The sequence below is a fragment of the Mustela erminea genome, chromosome 15 (assembly GCF_009829155.1).
Source record: "Mustela erminea isolate mMusErm1 chromosome 15, mMusErm1.Pri, whole genome shotgun sequence".
Lineage (NCBI taxonomy): Eukaryota > Metazoa > Chordata > Mammalia > Carnivora > Mustelidae > Mustela > Mustela erminea.
In genome coordinates, this window is record NC_045628.1 from 66,717,998 (window position 1) to 66,740,052 (window position 22,055).

Here is a 22,055-nt window from a genome sequence, read left to right on the forward strand (position 1 = left end):
GGGAGGACGGGGAAGCCTGAGACATGCAACGGGACTTTACTGGGCCATCAACGAGGCATTCGATCAGGCATCGATCCAAGTGACATTCTGTCCTGGTGATGGGGTCCACAGCTACACAGGGCAAAGGACAAACACACAGTCCTGCTCTCAGGTTGCCTATGGTCTCACAGAGATACGGTTCCCCGTCTATTAGGTAGTCTTCAGGAAAGAAATGACCTGGCTTGCCTGTTCCTTAATCTCCTCCTCCGTCAATTATGAAAATGAAAATGGTAATCACATCCAGGACGGTGGGGACAGCCACGTCAGCCAACACATGTCCACCATACCCCCTGTTCCCTGAGAGGACCCTGAGCTTGTTGGGGCGGCCATGCTTCCTGATGACGGCTCACCTTCCAGGCTCCCTGCGGCCACGTGGGCCACGCACCCCGGTTCCTGTCCGTGAGCACAGATAGAAATTTTGGTGAGTCGCATTCCTTTCTGAGTAAAAGGACAAAGTTTCGCTGAGAGATGCTGCTCATTTGCCTTCTCTCCAGAAAACATCTGATGGAACCTCTGACCACGTGGGACCAAGGGGACAGTGACGGGCTGGAGGGGCCTTGGGCTCCGACGTGCTCCTGGGCACCTGTCAGCCGTGTTCTACTTAGTTCCAGACAGCTCTTGGTTCAGCAGCTGTCTCACGGGCGAACGTGCTCTGGACAGTGTGAGCCCCACAGACTGCCAGGTGTGCGGGAAGTACTCCGTGGGGCCGCACTGTGTGGTTACTGATGCCGTGAGCAACCCAGCACGGTGGCGTGTGAGCGGTGGCGGACGCCAGATGCTTCACGGGGCCTGCAGTCCCAGCCAGTGCCACGGGCTCTGAGCCTCAGAGGTCTTTCCAGGCAGACCCTCTGCTCCTCCCAGCTGTCCTGCCCTCCACGGGGCCTCTACATTGGCCGTTCCAGGAGGATCCAAGCCGGAGCCCTCGCTTCAGTCCTGCGCGAACCGTCCGCCTCGCTTATTTCCAGTGGGGGTCTGCTCCCAGCTTCACTCCCAGATGAGACCCTCCCGGAGTGACCCCTCACCATCAGTAGCCCCTTGACGCTCCCGTCCTTTGGGCCCGAGTGCCGACACTGCCACGGACATTTCAGCAAGGCCTGGGGAGACACAAAACATACCTCACTTTCAAAAATTCAATCCTAAAAAAAAAAAAGAACCATGCAATGTTTGCTTTTTTACTGTGATATATTCTTGTTAACTTCAATATAAAAATGTTTTAACTTCCTGCTGATGGGAAGAATTAATTGTATTCGAGGAAGATGCTGGGTGTTCAGCCGCAGTTCTGAGCGCTCCCCTCAGAGGGACGTTCCGGGAGCTCCCTGTCCTGTCGTCCATGGGACGTGGGTGCCCTCCTGTGACCCCTTGTTCCACACCCCGTCCCGTCCTCATGGAGCGTCTTATCTCCCTGGCCACTGGCAAACTCCCGGGTGTGCTCCCGTCTGAGAGTGCCCAGCAGGCCGGCTGTGCTAACCGCTTCGGCCTCTGGTCCCACCCCACACCTGTCAAGCACCAGGGGACATTCTGTTCATCGTGGAAGGCTTCCAGTTACTCGTGTGTGACCAACGATCCCCACACCTAGAGACCCCTCCTCCCGAGGGGGACAGGTGCCCCAGGAGCAAGCAGGCACCAGCTGCCTGGACGCGCCTCGGTACCACAAGCGGGGAGGCGTGAGGACAAAGAGAGCGTCTGAGAACAGGATGTGCCGGCCGGTGACGTCCCCACGCACCCTCGCAAGCCGTCTCTGCCCCGCACCCGAGTGTGGAGGTTGAGGCTGGGGCAGGAGGGCAGGGAGGGAACCTGCTTGCTGCTGGGAGGGACCCGGCATGGAGGGGACCCGTCTCCGGCTCCCCGTCCCTGGTATTTCTTACCCCCAACCCCACACGGGAAACTGAGTGCTTGGTGTTCATTCTGAGCGTGGGTCAGTGGTCTGTACAGGAAACCGGGATGGGCTCTGGTGTTGGCCACATCCCCCCAGAGCCACTTCTGTGTCCCCCACTCTCAGGGGCCCAGCAGAACAAGGAGGGGCTCTAGGCGTCTCCCCGAGCCCCTCCCCTCGGCACTCTGGAGGGGCAAGGCTGCCCTCCGGGAGCTGTCAGTGGGCTAGTGGGCTAAGCGTCCCCCTCGTCTGCCATTAAGAGCTCCGTTATGGGAGCCTTCATAGCAGGTGTCATTGAACAGACAATTAAGACCCTGAAACTGGCCATGGTTAAGGGGACCATTAGCACATGCCTGATGTTTGCCTGACAAAGGGAGACCCAGCCAAGCACTCATGTGATAATGGGCCGGGAAACACCCCCTGGGGGGAAGTACAGGATGGGGGGCGGGGAGGGCACACCCTGCCTGGGGCCCTCAGAGCATCTTGGGACTCTAAGTTAGCCTTGCCCTGGCCGCCCTGGGTCTCTGGCGCTCCACCAGGAGGTGGGGACCGCTGCATGCCCCGCCAGCCTGAGCATGTTCTGGGGAAGCCTGCCTTGTGACGGCAGGACAAAGGGTCACGCTGCCTCAGTTTCCCCTGAGCTGACGGGTCTTTGGGAGCCGAGACCAGCGTCAAAGCGAGCCGAGCTCATTTATGCTTCTGTGGGGTCTGAAGGGTGAAGGCCCGTCAGGGCACCGACACCCCACGTCCAGCGGAACTGCGCATCCGCACAGGTGGCCGGCCCCACCGACCCACTCTCCCACCTGCAAGCCTTCCATGACCAGGAGGCGGCGCAGTGTGGGGTGCAGACGGGGCGCCTTGGGTTCAGGTCTCCCTGGGTTCGACGCCCAGCTCTGCCCCCTGCGAGTCAGGCTCCTCTTTTCTGTTCCCGTGGGGCGCTGCGCACACCATCCCTCTGGCCGCCCAGTTCCCTCTGCTCTGGGTTCATGCCTGCACCTGCTGGAGAGTGGAGAGCCCAGGTCTCCTGGACCCTGCCACTCCCAAGGGAGCAGACACCCCCTAAATCACGTTCCATCCATGAATGTCCCTTCCTGGGCCACGCCCGATGGTGAGCACAGCCGGAGACTATCCGCAAACCCACCAACCTGCCCGCTGACCAGACCTCGCGCCCCCACCTGCGTACCCAGCCCCGGCCATGCGCTCAGCTCACTCCTGCCATGCTTTCCTGCTCCCAGAGCCCCAGGTACCACTTCCTCCTACCTGCTCCTCCTCCTCCCCTTTCTGAGCCCTTCCCCTGCCCCCACCCTGCCTCCTCCCAGGGGGTCCCTCCCCCTTGAACCTATAGCTCCCCATAGCCTCCATGTCCCTCAGCCTGTAGGCCCCTTCTGCGGGGCATATTGCCTTCAGGACCCTGCCTCGGGCAGCCAGGTCCTCCTCCTCCTCTCTCTCTGCCATGTGCTGTGGTGACCAGCACTGTATGTGAACAGTGCTCATTGCCAGACTCACCCCGGCCCTAACTGAATGTCAGGTGCCCTCTACCCACCCGCTGAGCCAGTCCCAAGGCTGCGCCCTGCTGAAGGGGTGGGAAGGTCAGCACCCCTCGTGCCGGGCCTGTAACCTTGCACACTTAGCCCCCAGCCACAGACGAGCCTATAGCCCCCAGTGCCTGGAGTGCAGGGCACTCCCACGGGCCGCAGCCAGCCAAGCCCGCAGTGTCTCCAGTGGGTCATCCAGCCCCTCTCACAGCGCACAAGTGCCTCCTCTAAGATCTCTCGTCCCCCGTGAGTGGGTGCGCTTTTACTCTTAGGACCGCGCTCACTGCGTCAGACATCGCGGTCCAGAGGGGGCTGAACAGTGGCCGCTAGAGAGGCACGTCTGCGTTCGCGACTCTGCAACCTGTGGCGGATACCTTTAACGGGTCTTGCCTGAATGTAAATAAACGAAGGATCTAACATGAGACGGTCCTGGATCATCCCCCAACCCAGACACAAGCGTCCTTACCAGACACACGACACAGAGGACAGGACACATGGACACAGAGACAGATGGAGGGACGCAGCCATAACCACAGACACTGGAGGGCCACAGCGGCTGTTCAGGGCCAGACAGACCCTGCCTCAGAGCCTGGCCTGAGTGGCTGCTGCGCCTCCTCGCCCCGCGCATGGACGTCCCGGCCCCCCGGGACACTGATTCCAGATCCCCCAGGGACACTTAAGGGGCAGCGGGCAGCTTATTAGAGTCTCGTGGGTGCTGAGGGGCGAGTCCCAGCCTCCCCGTGAAAATGGGGGGGGGTAGTTTGGTAAAAACAAACCCTTTGCCCCCTGGTTTGCTGTGGACTTAAGGGTGTAGAAGAATGGACCCATGGACAGCAGGGGAGGGCCCACGTGGGACCACAGCGTGTGCTTGGAAGCACCTGCTGTACACCCCTCTGCGGGGTCCCCAGCTCACGCGCTCTGGTGTCCGGGGTGTCCAGGCTCACATGTGCTCTGGTCTGAGGGATTCCCCTTCTCATGCACGTGTGGACTGCGGGGTCACCCGCTCTCGTGCTCTGTCTTGAGGTCTCCCGCTCAGTGCACTCTGGTGTGCGGGGTATCCTGGGCTCCCGTCTCTGGTCTGTAGGGTCTCCCCCTCACGCACCCTGGTCTGCGGCACCTCCCTGCCTTGGGCGCTCTGGACTGTGGAGTCCCCTGCTCACAAACCCTGGTCTGTGGGGGTCCTCCTGCTAACGTGCGCTCGTCTGTGGGTCTCCCCCGCTCTGCACTCTGGTCTATGGGGTCTCCCTAGCTCATAAGCTCTAAGTCGGCAGGGTCTCCCCAGCTCACTCACTCTGGTCTGCGGGGTCTGCCCCTCATGCACTCTGTGTCCCCACCCCGCCACACAGCACTGTGTTTTCCTAGCCACCACACTGCTGACACTCCCTGCTGAGAGGCTGTCCTGGGCTCTGTAGGATTTGAGTGGTGTCCTTCCACTGCATTCACCCCGGCTTGGCTCCCTGTCATGCTGGACGACCCTGGCTCACTCTGGCCCAGGTTGGGAGACTACCGCTGCCCTGGTGGAGAACAGCCTACTAGGTGGAGGGGCCAGGACTTCAGAACCTGGGGCTCCCGCTTGCAGCGGGCTTGGGATGCCAGCAGGGGTACTGGGTGGAGGCACTGGAGCTGGCAGATGGTTAGCAAAGGCCCAGGGGTGGGCAGGCCATGCAGGCGGTACACAGACAGGGCCCCGGATCGCCCTGGACAGTGGCACCAGCTGCACGGTGACTGCAGGTGCTTTGTGAAGCCGCGATGTGATGTGAGCCATCTGCCCAGTCACGGGGTTGGCTGCCCCGTGGCTGTTCCTGCTGTTCCAGCCAGCTGAGTGAATCCTTAATTGGATGCGGGACAAAACATCTCTTCACGGGGCTGCAAAGCCTCCCAATCAACTCTTCAAATAAGAGGCACACGCCCAAGATGGGGGTGGGAGTGTGCAGTGTGATTTGGAGGAGTGTCTCTGCCAGGGCTGAGATTTCTGTCGTGGTGATAGAGGTTCCTAAAGACCCAGGCCCCCCGGCCTGTGATGACGATGATGGCTGTTGACAGACAAAGCTGAATCGGAAGAAGAGAGACCACGCTTGGGGACTGTCACTTCATTTTCCTTTCCTGTGACGGCGGTCCAATCCACGGCGGTGCCAGCCCCTCCTTGCAGAGCTCCAGGGTGGCCCTTTCCCCCTCACCTGTCCTCTGCCTAGGAACTGAGGGGAAGAAGCATGAAGTCCCTCAGACTCTGGAGGTCTGAGCCCATGCGACTCTGCCCTGTGCTGCTGTGTGACTTCAGGCCAGGCAAGCCTGGACCACCTTTCTGAACAGGACAAGGACGGCCACGATGATACCATGCCTGCTTACTAGTGGCTTATTCCAGAGCCCACAGGAGTCACGATAGCACTCTGAGGGCGTGTTCTCACTACTCCCATCTTACAAAAGAGAAAGAGGCTTCGAGAGGTCAGACAGTTTGCTAAGGCCAAGCACCTCATCAGGGCCACCCTGTGTGGTTGTTCCGGTTGTGTACTGCACAAAGGAGCTCCACCTAGGGCGACAGTTACACTGCCCATGAATGCTGACGTCCAAGACAGCATGAAGTGGGCACAGGGCTCCCAGCGCCCACTGGCATGTCCAAGAACGATTTCCTTCATGACCCACCCAGACGCCCATGCCCGGATCCCCATGCAGGAGCACAGGAGCTCACGCTCCTTCTTGGCCTGACACCTGCTGCGGAGCAGACCCTGAGTTGGCTCTGGCTGCCTGGCTGGGGGATGGAGCAGGTGCACGCTGGTGTCCATGAGACTGGGAGCCCAAGGGAACAGCAGGTGGACGTGGGGCACCAAGCAGGACCCTGCCCAAGGACCAGGACCACAAACGCTGCTCTCTAGCAGTCTGGAGGGTAGACATCCCAAGGCAACCTTGCTGGCTGGACTCAGGCGTCACAGGGCTAGCCTCCCTGGCCTGACCTGTTTCCTGCCTTTTTCAACCTGCCCTTCTGCGCCCCAGGATCTCAGGACGGCCCGAAGACAGAAGGGAGCCTCACATGAGGCCTGTCCTTCAGGGTCCGGGTGGGTTCCACCTGTTTGCTCAGTGAGGAGCACGGGAGGGGCGTCAGCTCTCACCAGGCCCCGAGATTCCTGTAGGTGGATGTTTCCCTAAATGTTCCCTGACTCCTGCCCAACATGCTCCTCTGGTGCTTCAGCAACCCCTCGGTTCCGCCCTCCAGCAAGCATGTCGGGCTCCAGCTGCAGCACAATGTGCGAGTTCTCCACACACCATGCTGCACCACACGGGACGGGGACTTCATGCCAGCGGCCTCTGTCAGTACTGTGCACGACCCACTCTTCCCTTTGCACGACTGCCACTGATGATGAAGTCCTTGAGACTGTGCTAGGGTCACCTCCACCAGGAAGCCCTCCCTGATTACTCAGGAGTCGCCCTGTAGATTCTCACCCTCTCTATGTCAAATGACAGTCCTCAGCTCCGTTGCCTGTGCCCACAGGGGCCTGCACTCCCCTCTGTCATGACGTGTACCACTCTTGGTGCTCACCTTCTCCACCAGACTTTGATCTCTCCCACGCTGTGGACTCTGTCAGCAGGGACTTGAGCAACTGAGAAAAGCTTTCCTCTTGGGTGGGGTGGTCTCAAGGTCTGGTGTGGACCAGAGCCAGGGACTCACAAGTCCTTGTGACTCTGCTAAGTCGGGGAGCTCCTCACCAGGCCACCGACCAGCAATGTCCGAGGCTCCCCATCCCCCGCACCTCTGGCCCCCCTTCTGGTCCTGAGCTTATCTGGGACAGGGCAGCTCCTCACAGACGTGCTCTCAAACCCTCCAGCAGGCGCCGAGTGCTAGCCATTCTTCCCAGGGATACCGTGAGCGTTCCTGTGCCAGGACGGAGCATGCAAGAATCTGACGTGACACGCTCCCCATCCTCAGAGAAGGGCCTGACCAGTGAGGAATGGGCCGCAAGGCAAACCACTGGAACGCGACGTGTTCACACTTGGGTCGAGCAAAGCGCTGTGCGACGCGGTGCTGAGACGGGCTGGCCCTACCTGGAGGAGAAGGGGTTGGTTCTGGCCGAGAACAGGTAGGCTGTTCCAAGCAGCGCACACGAGTTTGGTTCCAAACTGCACAGCACTAGAGCGCCTGACCAGCCCTCCATGCGACACCCAGGACGCAGGGATGAGGGATATCCAGAAGAGCCCAGCCCTGGAAGAAAGGCATCTTCACCGCCAGGACAAGGGACCTAGAATTTGCCCTGCATGCGACAGGGGCCAGGACAGTCCCGTGCTTCATAGAGACACCACCTTCTTGGACCTGAGCCAGCGCCCCAGCAGCTGATGACTTGCTGGCTCTGAGCTCCTCCGGCAGCAGAAAGGACAGACAACCAGGAAGGCCCAAGGAGGCAGGGAGGACCGGGGGCAGCGGTCCTTCTGACGGGGATGTCCTCTTCTTGGCCGGATCCTTCTGCAGCCTCAAAGCAGGAAGCTCATCAAGGACAGACAGAGTGACGGGGCCATGGACACCTCCTGGATCCTGGGAGCATGCTCAGGTCCGGGCGAGATGGCGCAGAGGTCAGAGAGAACATGGCCTCACTGGGGTCGAGGCATGCGGCCCTTCCTTCCAAGGAAGCCATCGGGTCTCCACATCCAAACCAATCTGAACAGCTTCCCAGGCCTGTGGTCGGGATGCAGCCCTCGAGCACGGAGGGAGGGAGGAAGGAATCAGATGCTGCCAGGCCTCTCCCCCAGCACCATGCACGCCATCCCCAGGACCGACCGGGGAGCCCCAGGCCAGGGCAAGCTCCTTCCCTGGACATGAGGACCTGGGCCCAGCCCTGGGGAAGCAGGATGGAGAGGAAGACTACGTTCTTGGTGCTGGTCCTGCCGGCCTGCTGGTCATCCCCTCAGGACCAAGGGGCAAGAAAGAGCAAAAGACAGAGTTCTCATCCCCAGGGATTCTCAGTCCACACAGCAAGAAAGGCCCAAAAGGAGCGCCCCAGCTCATGGCCCCAAAGCCACTGGAATGTCAGTGTCCAGCCCCTCCCTGGTTCTCCTGCACGAGTGGGAGACACAGCACCTCGGAGAGACCCCCGCGTCCATGGCGATGCTCCCTTCCCGCATCCATGGCGACGCTCCCTTGCCTGTGATCCTCCACACCCGTCTGAGCTGGGCCTGCAGCCCCAAGCGTGCAAAGATCAGCTTTTTTCTCAAAACAAGGAGTTCCCTGAGGCCGGTGGCTTTGTCAAGCCCCAGGCATGGCCTGTAGCAGGTGCACCGTCCCGAGTCCTGAACTGCAGAAACACGTGCCATTAGGCCCCCGCAGGAGCTCACGCGGTGGGTGCGCCACCCACCCTAGATCCTTCCATGCTGCTCTCTGAGATGCAGGACCTCAGCACCTGGATGAGCAGAGAAGATCACTGACAGTCTTTGCCCCAATGGAGGACCCTCCTTTCTCAGGGAAGTAGGTCCTTGGTGGCCAGTCACATCCCCTGGTCAAACCATGGAGCAACCCCTCCCTGAGCACAGCTGATGCACCCCCACCTCCACCAGGCACCCTGGAGTGTAGGACATGTACGGGCTGGGGCGAGCCTCCAGCGCTGGAGGCCAGTGGGTGACCAGCACAGAAGGGCTCTGAGGGGGTCCAGGAGTGTGCAGACCTCCAAGTAACCATTCCCCCGGGCTCATGGAAACTGTCTACGCGGTGGAGAACCCCGTGAGGCCAGCACGTGATGGTCCGCCAGCGAAGGAAGGGCAGGCATCAGTTAAGTCTGTTGTCTGTTCTTCATTCCAGGAGACTGAAACTGGGACCAGCACGGTGGAAAGGTATTACTGAACACTCACGAGTGGATGGTGGCTTCTAGGCCCACTGCCATCCCTTCACCCTGAGGTCACGGTCAGCACCGAGACGCACTGCTCACAGCCCGTCCTCCCTCTTGAACTAGAGGCAGGCTGTCATGCCTCTAACGGGTTTCCCACGGCCACCGGGAAAAGTTCACCCACATATCGCTCTCTTGCAGCTCTGGAATCACGAGGTCTAAATTCGGGGCCGTGCTCCCCAGGCAAGTGTGTTCTCTTGTCTCCGAGGAGTCCAGACACAACTGTGCCCTTGCCCCCGGGGCCCTCCTCCACCTCCAGCAGCGGCGGCGATCCTCCACCTGCTTCCCTCGCTCCCGGTCTGTCTCTTCCACGCACAAGCCCACACACAGCAACATATACACGTGTGCGCACACATGCCTCTGCTTCCCTTGTCTCACCTCATCTGATGCAGACCCACCTGCCCCCACGTAAAAAACTCCTCGCACGGAGCTGGTGTGTGGCCCAACAATCCAGGATCACCCCACCCCCAGTGAGAACCTTGAATCAGTCATATCGGCGAAGCCCCTCCTGCAAGGGGACGTCACACATTCCCAGCTTGGGGGCAGCAGGACGTGGCATCTTCTGGAGGCCGGGACCCCATCTGGCCCAAGCCCCGGCCAGCTCCTCAGGTGCAGCTTCTAAAGCCCCTCGGGCCTTGGGCTGATCGCCCCCCCCGACACCCCAGACAGAAGCCTATCTGTGTGGCTCCGAGCAGTGTGCTACCCCCGCCGCCCGGCCCTCAGTTTCCCGTGTGTGCAGGGCCATGGGCTTCCAGTTCTGCCATCCTGCCGCAAGACCGCTCGGCACACAGGCTGAGCAGGGAGGGCCCGGCCGTTCGCTCGCAGCCCGGCAGTGAGGACACCTGTGTCCAGAGAGAAGCCGCTCACCCAGGACCCAGTCATGAACGTGAAGAAGTCCCTCAGCTTGCGAGTTCTAACTGAATCAGCACAGATTTAACTCGGGTGTGACGTAAGAACATGACCCCTAAAAACATCCACCAGTGCTGCTCTACGGGCCTCCCGGAGGAAAGATGCCCTCGGGGGTTTCAGGAAAGGGCCACCTGGCTGGGGCTGTTAGCCGGAGGCTGGGAAGGGCTGGCGGGAAGCGTGTGAGGAAGGATCTAGACAGGCCAGAAGATGTCACCCTCCCACCTGGACGTCCTGAAGCAGAGGACGCGGTGTAGGGAGGGTGACCAAGCCGGCCACGGGTCCGAGGCTCAGTGTTCTTGGCTCCAAGATGCCTGTGCCCCTCAGCATGGCTCTGAAGGCAAACCCCTCGTGCTGCTCGGCCAGCAACAACCTCCAACGACAAGTGTCCACTAGACCTCCTGACCTCCGTCTGACCAGCCTTCGCCAACCCAGAAACACTCTTACTGGTTCCCACTCTGCTAGTGAGGAAAAAGCCCTCCTAATAAAAGCTCCTCACTAATAACAAGAATCCCCTGTTGTGGAAATTTGGCACACATTCTTCAACAACAAAAAGGAAAACAGGATGTCTGCTTTGCAGCACTTACCAGCCCTGAGAAGGAGACGTGGTGGACTCTGACTCATTTTTCCAACCACCCTGGGGAACGGAGATGCTGTCAATGTGAGCGTGAAGGAGCTGTGGGGACAGAAGTTAGAGACGGAGTCCGTGAGAGTCTAACAGATGTTATTTTTGGAACTGGATTTGCGCTAGCAGATAGAACCATCACTGCTGGGGCTGTGAAGGTCACACCTGCGCTAGGACACCAGGGGCCCCAGTGTCAGAAGCAGCAGCTTCCAAGGGCCAGGACCTCCCCATCCCTCACATGGAGGATTTCCTCTGAGAACACCTTCATCCTCACATGAGGGTCCATGTCCACACAGGACGGATGAGAAAGGCTGACACAGAGAGGAGCACGTGGGAGTGGGGACAGAGGTTCAAGCCGCCGGCCAAACGTGGCACGCAGCCACCAGGTAAGCCGGCGAGTGGTGCCAGGAAGGTGCCGGCAGACGTCCTGGCAGAGAGGATTGGAGAGACCACCTCCCCTGCGGACGCAGGGTGTGGGCAGGAGGCCAGGGTCACCTGTTTACTGGACTTCCAACTCCTGAGGGATGGCTACAATCTGTCTTGTCCATGCCTCTGTGCCCCATGCAGAGGAACGTGCCCAGCAGAGAGCAGGTCCTCACAACATGGTAGCTGGCTGAAGGAACGATGAATGAGTGAGTTCCTAAGCACACGGCGCTGAACCAGCTCAGAGCTGAGCCCTCGGGACTCCAGCGCACTCTGCTGGGGGATCACCCAAGCCAGGCCACCTCGAGGATGCCCCCAACCAGCTGCCCTCTACGCAGACTTCTCTGGCTTCTCTGGGAATCCTTTACTCAGCCCTGCCTGATGGCCGGCTGGCCACGAGGTGGGACCCAACCCAATGCAGGGGCTCCCGGGGTTCCCCGGACGGCTCCCTCCCAGCCCCGCAGCCTTTTGGCCACCAAGCCCTCCTCATTCCACCTTCCATCCTCCTTCTACCTTACAGCTAGCTCCCTCCGTCTCGGCCGGCCCTGCATCCGGCCCTGCGTCATGGCCCTCCGGCCAGGGGGCCCCACCCGCCTCTGCTGCACTAACAAGCAAGCCCCATTCCAGAGCCTGTGGTACCATCACTGTCACCCGAGGCAACCACAGCACGGCCACTCTCCCACCACAGGGCCCAGCATTCAGGGAGGGGAAGTCCCGTCTGGGACACAGCGTTTTCACGGCAGAAACAGAAGCCAAGCCAGGGGTGGAAAAACTCAGTGCCTCCGGGATGGTTCCATAGCTGGTCCCCAAGTGTCTGATGCCCCTCCCTCCACAAGAGTTGGTTAACGGCCCCGCTGAAGGTGAGTGGGACTGCTGGCCCGCTGCAGCCAGCAAATGTCCGCCCGGGTTTCCTGGGATCCCTAGGCTGTGGCTGCAGGGTCCCCAGGCAGCGTGCTGGCCTCCACCTGTGCCCACAGGGCTCTGTCTCCACCGTCTGGGTGACCTGGACTTCCACCACGGGAGAATGGGGTGCAGGGCATTGCCTGAACCCTACACCAGCAACGGGCGCAGAAATGTGTGCAGAGAGGCGGGACAGCAGGCCTGCGGCGAGGCTGGGAAATACCGCTCACCCCCCAGTAGACTGCAGCCTGGGAGTGGAAGACCGGGATCTAGGTGATGCCCGTGTCCCCAGCAGAAGGGGGGCTCCCCAACGACCCCTTCAGTCTCTCCCTCACAGCACCCCTTCCCTGCCTCTCACCTCAGGACACACAGTCTAACCTGCCAGGTCACGTACAGAGACTTACCACAAAACCCATGTCAATGGCAGCACACCTTCCCTGTAAAACCTGCTGTGGCTCCCAGTTCAGTCGCCCAAGTGCGGCTCCAGCATCTGGGGGCTAGGAACCACAGGCTCAGGTCATCTCCCGTGAGTGTGGGTTGACGGGGCGGGGACACATGCACAGCGGCCCTCTGCTGGCCGGCGGGGTCGTGGAGCTCTCCTACACGCTGGGCAGACATCCAGCAGTCACCGCCTGCTGTCTGTCCTCCCCGAGGGTCTCTTTGCAGGTGGCCCTCCCCAGCAGCATGGGGGCAGGATTGCAGGGAAGTGGGAGCAATGGGATGGACTCTCAGGGGTCAGCCCTGAACAACACAGTGTCACTTCTGGCACATTCTTCACATCCAAAAAGACCGCAGGTCAGTCCAAGTGCTACAGGAGGGATGAGATCTGTCCTCGGTCGGGCAGGAGGAACAGCGTGTGCCTTTGTGGAGGGGGACTCCCTGGGATCCATGCTGGGATGCTGCATCCCATCACAGGCTGAGAACAGGGTGCTCGGTATCTACACACTACAGAGATGCCTTGGCTCATCTCAGGAGGGTCTACACAGGGTTGACCCCAAAGTCACACACTCCGGAGGTCTGCCCAGGGAGACTTGGGATGGTGAGACGAGGTCCCATGGGGCTGTCCGGAGCTCTGTGGTGCCTTCCTCTCCTCCCCCAGGGAAAGAGGTTCCTCCCTGGTCATAAGCCCAAGGCAGCCTTCCAGACCGACATGGACTGAGCGGGCCTTGACCACGTGGGCTGCAGCCCGTGCAACCCCACTGACAGCACACAGCCTCCCGGGACCACCAAAAGGGTAAGCAGGAGACGTCTGCTGGACAGAGGCCAGCTCTGGGATGGGTGGCGGTGGATCCCATCAAAGTCTGCAGAGTGCAACAGCAAAGAACCCAGGGTTGAGGGGCAACCCGGGAAGGGAAGGAAGCCATCCACCATGCCAGGGTGCTGCCACCAGAGTCCCCGAGAATCCCCGAGAATCCAGAGAGAGAGGACCAGCTTGGACACATCCCCACCCCCGGCCCCAGCCCCGGGGGGGGCTGCCCTCCCTCAGCTCCCCAGTGGTGGAGAGGGGGCGTCCTTGACCCCTGTTGCCCACGCAGCTGTCGCACCCCACGGGATACCTGGCTGAATGGGGGCTGGAGATGCAGCTGGATACCAGTGAGAGCAGTGGAAGGTCCCGCCGCACACCCACCTGTGGAACGCAGTTCCTCATCAGGGAGCACCGCGCAGAGCCGTCAGCATACCGGGCGCACGCATTTCCCGTCTCTCGCGGCCTCGGGGGCGTGGGCTCTGGAGACTCTGGAGCAAGTCCGTCCCGCAGGCCGCAGATCTAGCCCAGCTCTGCCGCCTAAGCCACGCCAATGGAGGCGAAGTGCGCAGCCGCCCGTGGCACCCACCAACAGCGGGGCTCGAAAAAGGGAGTCACGGGGTGATTCAACGGGCTGAGCTGTAAGGCGTGGGGTGTTCTTAGCCGAGCTCTCTCAGCGCCTTGGCAGCCGGCCTGGGGGAGCAGGCGGCTGGGCGCAGGCCGGACGCCTCAGGGACATCCTGCTCCGCAGCTGGCCACGCTCCCTGTGAACGCCTGCGGACGTTGCCGGCGTAATTCCGACACTTCCGGCGTACTGCCCGCACTTCCGGCTGCGCCCATCCCATGCTGCTGCCTGGCCTGGGATACTTAAGGCACTTCCGGCCGCCCCCTCTGATGCCCCCAGCGGGTGTGGACACTCCCGCACTTCCAGCAGAGTAGGGAGGACGGGCTGCTGCTGTGGTCCCGCCTCTTTGTGTCCATAGAAATTTTGTGTTCCATAGAAACACAAAATGTCTGGGACGCCTGAGTGGCTCAGTGGGTTAAGCCTCTGCCTTCAGATCAGGTCATGATCTCAGGGTCCTGGGATTAAGTCCCGCATCAGGCTCTCTGCTCGAAAGCAGGGAGCCTGCTTTCCCCTCTGTCTCTCTGCCTGCCTCTCTGCCTACTTGTCATCCCTCTCTCTCTCTGTCAAATAAATAAGTAAAAAAATCTTTAAAAAAAAAAAACAAAAACACAAAATGTCTTTGTGTTCCATAGAAGTTTTAGGACTGTTTCTAGTAGCTCTGAAAACTGCTGATGGAATTTTGTTAGGGATTGCATTAAATTTTTTAAGAAGATTTTATTTATTTATTTGACAGAGAAAAATCACAAGTAGGCATAGAGACAGGCAAAGGGCGGGGGGGAATCAGGCTCCCCACTGAGCAGAGAGCCTGATGCAGGCCTCAAGAACCCTAAGATCCCGACCTGAGTCAAAGGCAGAGGCTTAACCCACTGAGCCACTCAGGCGCCCTAGACATTTTAATAATATTTGTTCTTCCAACCCTTGAGCATGGAATGGTTTTCCATCTTTTTGTGTATTCCTCAATATCTTTCATAAATCTTCTATGGTTCTCAGTGTACATCCCTTGAACTACTTGGGTAGATTTATGCCTCAGTAACTTGTGCTTTTTGGAGCAATTATAAATGGGATCGATTACTTGATATTCTCCTCTGCTGCTTCATTGTTAGTGTATAGAACTGTAAATGACTTCTGTACATTGATTTTATATCCTGTGACTTTGTTGGATTTCTGTATCAGGTCTAACCATTTTGGTGGAGTCTTTTGGGTTTTCTACATGCGTATCATGTCATCTATGAAGAGGGAAAGTTTAATTTCTTCTTTGGCATTTTGGATGTCTTTTATTACTTTTTGTTGTCTACTGAGGCAAGGACTTCCAGTACAATGTCAATTAACAGTGGTGAGAGTTGACATCCTTGTCATGTTCCTTACCTTATGGGACAAGCTTTAATTTTTTTTCCCTTTGAGGATGATATTCACTCCTGGCCTTTCATATGTGACTTTTAGGATATTGAGATATGCTCCGTCTATCCTTACATGGTGGAGGGATCTTTTCAAGAAAAAGATGCTGTATTTTGTCATATGTATTTTCCGCACCTATTGAGAGGTGCTTGTCCTTTCCTATATTAATATGGTATATTACGTTGATGGATTTGGAGATGTTGAGCCATTCCTGAAGTGCAGTAATTAATCCCACTTGGTTAATTAAGAGGTGAATAATCCTCTTAATGTACTCTTGGATCCTATTGGCTAGTATCTTTGAGAAAATTTTTGCAACCACATTCATCAAGATATTGGCCTATAATTCTTCCTTTTGGTGGGGGTATTTGTCTGGTTTTGATGATCAAGGTAATGCTGGCCTCATAGAATGAGTTCAGAAGTTTTCCATTCATTTCTATTTTTGGAACACTTTTGGAAGAATAGCATTACTTTTTCTTTAAATATTTGGTAGAAGTTCCCTCTGGAAGCCTTCTGGCCTTGATATATTGTTTGTTGAGAGATTTTTGATGACTGATTCAATTTCTCTGCTGTTTATGGATCTGTTCAGCTTTTCTATTTCTTCCTGATTCAGTTTTGGTAGTTTCTATGGTTCTAGGAATTTGTCCATTTCTTCCAGATGGCCCAGTTTGTTGGTATCTCATTACATATAATGTTCTCTTATGATTGTATTTCTGTGGTATGCATTGTGTTCTTTACTGTTTCACTTAAGATTTTGAGTTCTTTCTTTCCCCCTCCTCCTCCTCCTCCTCCTCCTCCTCCTTCTTCTTCTTCTTGCTAAGTTTGACTAAAGTACCCTTCCATATACTGTCTACAAGAGACATATTTGGAACCTTAAGATACATCCAGACTGAAAGTGAAGGGATGGAGAAGAATCTTTCATGCCAACAGACCTCAAAAGAGGGTTGCGGTAGCAATTCTCTTAACAGATAAATTAGATTTTAAACTAAAGACTGTAGTCAGAGATAAAGAAGGACACCATATAATTCTTAAAGGGTCTATACACCAAGAAGATCAAACAACTGTAAATGTTTATGCCCCCAATATGGGGGCAGCCAACTACATAGGCCAACTGTTAATCAAGATAAAGGGCCATATTGAATGAATACATTAATTCTAGGGGATCTTAACATGCCACTCTCAGTAATAGACAGATCATCCAAGCAGAAAATCAATGAAGAAACAAGAGCTTTGAATGACACACTGGAACAGATGGACCTCATAGATAAATACAGAATCTTCCACCCTAAAACAACAGAATACTCATTCTTCTCGAGTGCACATGGAACCTTCTCCAGAATAGACCACATACTGGGTCACAAATCAGGGCTCAACCGATACCAAAAGATTGAGATTATTCCCTGCATATTCTCAGACCACAGTCCTTTGAAACTGGAGCTCAACCACAAGAAAACATTTGGAAGAATTCAAACACTCAGAAGCTAAAGACCACCTTGCCTAAGAATGCTTGGATCAACCAGGAAATCAAAGAAGAACTTAAACAATTCATGGAAACCAATGAGAATGAAGACACTTCAGTCAAAACCTATGGGATATGGCAAGGTGGTCCTAAGGGGGAAATACATAGCCATCCAAGCCTCCCTCAAAAAAAATTGAAAAATCCAGAATACAATAGCTGTCTTACACCTTAAAGAACTGGAGAATCAACAACAAATTAAGCCAACTCCACACACAAGAAGGGAATAATCAAGCAGAGATCAATGGGATAGAAACTAGAGTTACAGTAGAATACATCAATGAAACTAGAAGCTGGTTTTTTTGAAAGAAACAATAAGATCGATAAACCATTGGCCAAACAAATCCAAAAGAAAAGAGAGAAGACCCAAAATAATAAAATTATGAATGAAAGGGGAGAAATCACAACTAACACCAAGGAAATAGAAACAATCATCAGAAATTATTATCAACATTCATATGCAAATAAATTAAGCAACCCAGAAGAAATGGATGCATTCCTGGAAACCTATAAACTAACAAGACTGGAAGAAATTGACAACCAGAATAGACCAATATCTAATAATGAGATTGAACAGTGATTAAAAACCTTCCCAAAACAAGAGCCCAGGACCTGACTTTTCCCTGGGGAATTCTACCAAACATTCCAAGAAGAAATAATACCTATTCTCCTGAAGCTGTTTCAAAAAATAGGAACAGAAGGGAAACTCCAAGACTCTTTTTATGAAGCCAGCATTACCCTGATCCCCAAACCAGGCAAACACCCCACCATAAGGGAAAATTTCAGACCAATATCCCTGATGAATATGGATGCTAAGATTCTCAACAAGATCCTAGCTAATAGGGCCCAGTAGTACATTAAAAAGGTTATCCACCATGACCAAGTGGGATTTATCCCGGGGTTGCAAGGCTGGTTCAACATCTGCAAATCAATTAATGTGACAGAACAAATCAATAAGAGAAGAGACAAGAACCACATGGTCCTCTCAAATGAAGCAGAAAAAAGCATTTGACAAGATACGCATCCATTCCTGATTAAAATGCTTCAAAGTATATGGATAGAGGGAGCATTCCTCAACTTCATAAAATCTATCTGTGAAAAACCCAGGGCAAATATCATCCTCAATGAGGAAAACCTGATAGCCTTCCCTTTGAGATCAGGAGCACGACAAGGATGCCCACTCTTGCCACTGTTGTTCAACTTAGAAACTAGAAGTCCTAGCAACAGGATCAGACAACAAAAGAAACAAAGGTGTTCAAATTAGCAAAGAAGAAGTCAATCTCTCTCTCTTCGCAGATGACATGATACTCTATATGGTAAACCCAAAAGACACCACCCCCAAACTACTAGTACTCATACAGCAATTCAGTAATGTGGCAGGATACAAAAATCAATGTAACAGAAATCAGTTGCTTTCTTATACACTGACAATGAAAATATAAAAAAGGAAATTAGAGAATCAATCCCATTTACTATAGTGCCAAGAACCATAAGATACCAGGGAATAAACCTAACCAAAGAGGTAAAAGATCTGTACTTGAGGAACTACAGAACACTCATGAAAGAAATTGAAGAAGACACAGAAAGATGGAAAAGCATTCTATGCTCATGGATTGGAAGAATAAACATCGTTTAAAATATCTACACTGCCTAGAGCAATCTATACTTTCAATGCCATCCCAATCACAATTCCACCAGCACTTTTCAAGGTGCTGTAAAAAACTATCCTAAATTTTTATGGAACTAATAGAGACCCCTAATTGCTAAGGAAATGTTGAAAAAGAAAAACAAAACTGGGGGCATAGTGTTGCCTGATTTCAAGCTTTACTACAAAGCTGTGATCCCAAGACAGCATGTCACTGGCCCAAAAACAGTCACATAGACCAGTGGAACAGAGTAGAGAGCCTGGATATGGACCCTCAACTCTATAGTCAACTAATCTTTTTTTTTTTTTAAAGATTTTATTTATTTATTTGACAGACAGAGATGATAAGCAGGCAGAGAGGCCGGCAGAGAGAGAGAGGAAGGGAAGCAGGCTCCCTGCTGAGCAGAGAGCCTGACACAGGGCTTGATCCCAGGACCTGAGACCATGACCTGAGCCAAAGGCTTTAACCCACTGAGCCACCCAGGCACCCCAGGTCAACTAATCTTTGACAAAGCAGGAAAAAATATCCAGTGGAAACAAGACAGTCTCTTCAATAAATGGTGCTGGGAAAATTGGACAGCTATGTATAGAAGAATGAAGCTTGACCATTCCCTTACACCACATACAAAGATAAACTCAAAATTAATAAAAGAACTCAATGTGAGGCAGGAGTCTATCAAAATCCTAGAGGAGAACATAGGCAGTAACCTCTTCAACATCGGCTACAGCAACTTCTTTCAAGATAATGTCTCCAAAGACAAAGGAAACATAAGTGAAAATGAACTTTTGGGACTACATCAAGATCAAAAGCTTCTGCACAGCAAAGGGAACAGTCAATGAGCCAAAGGGACAACCCACAGAATGGGAGAAGATATTTGCAAATGACATTACAGGCAATGGGCTGATATCCAAGATCTATAAAGAACTCCTCAAACTCAACACATAGAAAACAGGTAATCATGTCAAAAAAAAAAAATGGGTAGAATACACAAATAGACAATTCTCCAAGTAAGACCTACAATGGCTAACGGACACAAGAAAAAAATGTTCATCATCACTAGCCATTAGGGAGATTCAAATCAAAACCACATTGAGATACCACCTTATACCAGTTAGAAAGGCCAAAATCAACAAGACACTAAACAACAAGTGTTGGAGAGAATGTGGAGAAAGGGAAACCCTCTTACACTGTTGATGGGAATGCAAATTGGTGCAGACACTTTGGAAAACAGTGTGGAGATTCTTTTAGAAATTAAAAATAGAACTTCCCTATGACCCTGCCATTGCACTACTGGGTATTTACCCCAAAGATACAGATGGAGTGAAAAGAAGGGCCATCTCTATCCCAATGTTCATAGCAACAATGGCCACAGTCGCCAAACTGTGGAAAGAGGCAAGATGCCCTTCAATAGCCAAATGGATAAAGAAGATATGGTCCATATATACAATGGAATATTATGCCTCCATCAGAAAGAATGAATACCCAAATTTTGTATCAACATGGTCGCAAGTGCAGGAGATTATGCTGGGTGAAGCAAGTCAAGCAGAGAAAGTCAATTATCATATGGTTTCACTTACTTGTGGAGCATAAGGAATAACATAGAGTGCATTGGGAAGAGAGGAGAGGGAGTTGGGGGAAAACTGAGGGGGAGATGAACCATGAGAGACTGTGGCCTCTGAGAAACAAACTGAGGGTTTTGGAGGGGAGGGGGTTGGGGGCTTGGAAGAGCCTGGTGGTGCGTATTAAGGAGGGCACATATTGCATGGAGAACTGGGTGTGCTTCATAAACAATGAATATTGGAACACTGAAAAAACAAAATAGAGCTTGAATTTTAAAAATGGGGAGAATATGTGAATAGATAATTTGCAATGATGGCACACAGGTGGTCAACAGACATAGAAAAAGTTATTCAACATCACTAATCTTCATCAGTGAAACATAAATAAAAAACCAAATCGGTGTCAAGTCTCAAGTCTGCGGTGGTGGTTCCCATCAGAAACGTCCCCTTTGCGTGTGAGGGGAAGGTCACACACAGGCACAGTGGGCTTCTCGGGGTCCTTCATGCATCACTGTGGGTCCCGTGAGCTGTCACAGGCTTGTGAAAGCTGCTGTGAAAGCTGCTGGCCCAGCCCCAGAGTTCCTGGTGCTGTGGGACTGGGGTGGGCACTTCTAACACGTCCTCCAGGATGCTCAGGCCAGCCCTTGGCTCACACTGAGGGCCACCTGCTTTTGACCTGCCCAACCCCGCACTGTTGCTGGGCCCTTGCCCTTGTGGTGTCTTTGGAAGGAAGGATGGAGGGATCCCTCTTGTCTCAGTGTCCTCCAGTTCCACGCGGGGCCCCCAAACAGGGCTCTCTAATCTGCCTGCACCCCACCCCCACCCCGGCCGTTGCTGTGACTGGGAGAGCCCCTTTCCTGACGCACTCTGAGAGAGGGCACTTCCCTACTTCAGCTCCACCGAGTACCTGCCCCTAGGGACCCCTATTCCCCCCCTTGCTGTGTCAGGGATGGCGAGAATGACACGTAGCTCTTGGCTCCATAGTTTCATTGCTCCATAACACCTAGCCCTTGGCCGGGCCCCTGCTGGCCACCCTTCTAGCATTCTCCCACCCAGAATATGGAAGTTTGCGAGGTGTGTGTGGGCGGGTGGAATCCCAAGCGTGGAGGCTGCCCTTGGACCCGGGTCAGCAGGACCTGACTGGAGAACCCCGGGGAGTCCTGACCCAAGGTGCTAGGGGCACGTGGCTCCGCTTTCCTCCCCTGCTTAGCAGACCTGTGATCTGAAGTGGGTCTGTTGACTGTGGCTGGACGCCGTCCCCTCTGGGGTGGGTGTTCCAGGTCACCGAGAAGTCACAGCCCTGCAGCTTCTTGGCACAGGTCCTCCAACACAGGTGGCTTGAGGAAGCCACGGGAGGGTTACTCACTGTAATGACAGCCCTGGCGCCCTGCGGTCACTAATTAGCCCATGTCACACACCAGCCCCTCCACCTACCAAACACAAAGGTCACAGGGTGCGTCCTTCCTCCTCGGAGAGCCCGGAGCTGGGGGCTGCCCCTGCCTGCCAGGGGGCAAAATGGTTCCCCAGAGGCAGAGGCGAGCAGGCCCTTCTGTGCTCTTGCCTGAGGAGCAGGACTTCTGCCCCAGGTCTGAGCTGGGGGCTCAGGGCTGCTCTGCAGAGAAGGGTCTGTGCGATTGATAGTGGAGAGCTGGTGAGGGCAGATTCCCGGTGGGGAGCGTTGTGAACTCCCAAGACCTTGCTCCGCGCTCCCTTTGCTTAACCTGGGAGGGGGCAAAGGGGCGGCCACTGCGGCATCAGGAGGTAGGTGCCTCACATGGGCCCTGACACCAGAAGTGCCCAAATACCCCTGCTGCCAGATACAGGCACGTTCTCAGCAGAATCCGGAGCCTCCTGGGGCTTCACCCAGCATTAAAAATCAGCCACCCCCATGATTCCATGGGGACACTGTCCA

At 54.8% G+C, this 22,055-nt stretch overlaps 1 protein-coding gene and 1 long non-coding RNA gene across 2 annotated transcripts in view; one reads left to right on the forward strand and one right to left on the reverse strand.

The window, feature by feature from the left end:
• LOC116574092 (calpain-8-like) overlaps positions 1-22,055 on the forward strand; it is an 81,529-nt gene that overhangs the window by 55,180 nt on the left and 4,294 nt on the right.
• Positions 347-10,889, reverse strand: LOC116574229. Its single transcript, XR_004279159.1, has 3 exons — positions 10,802-10,889; positions 1,062-1,133; positions 347-432 (listed from the first exon to the last, which is right to left on the reverse strand). It is a non-coding gene; the product is annotated as an uncharacterized LOC116574229 (long non-coding RNA).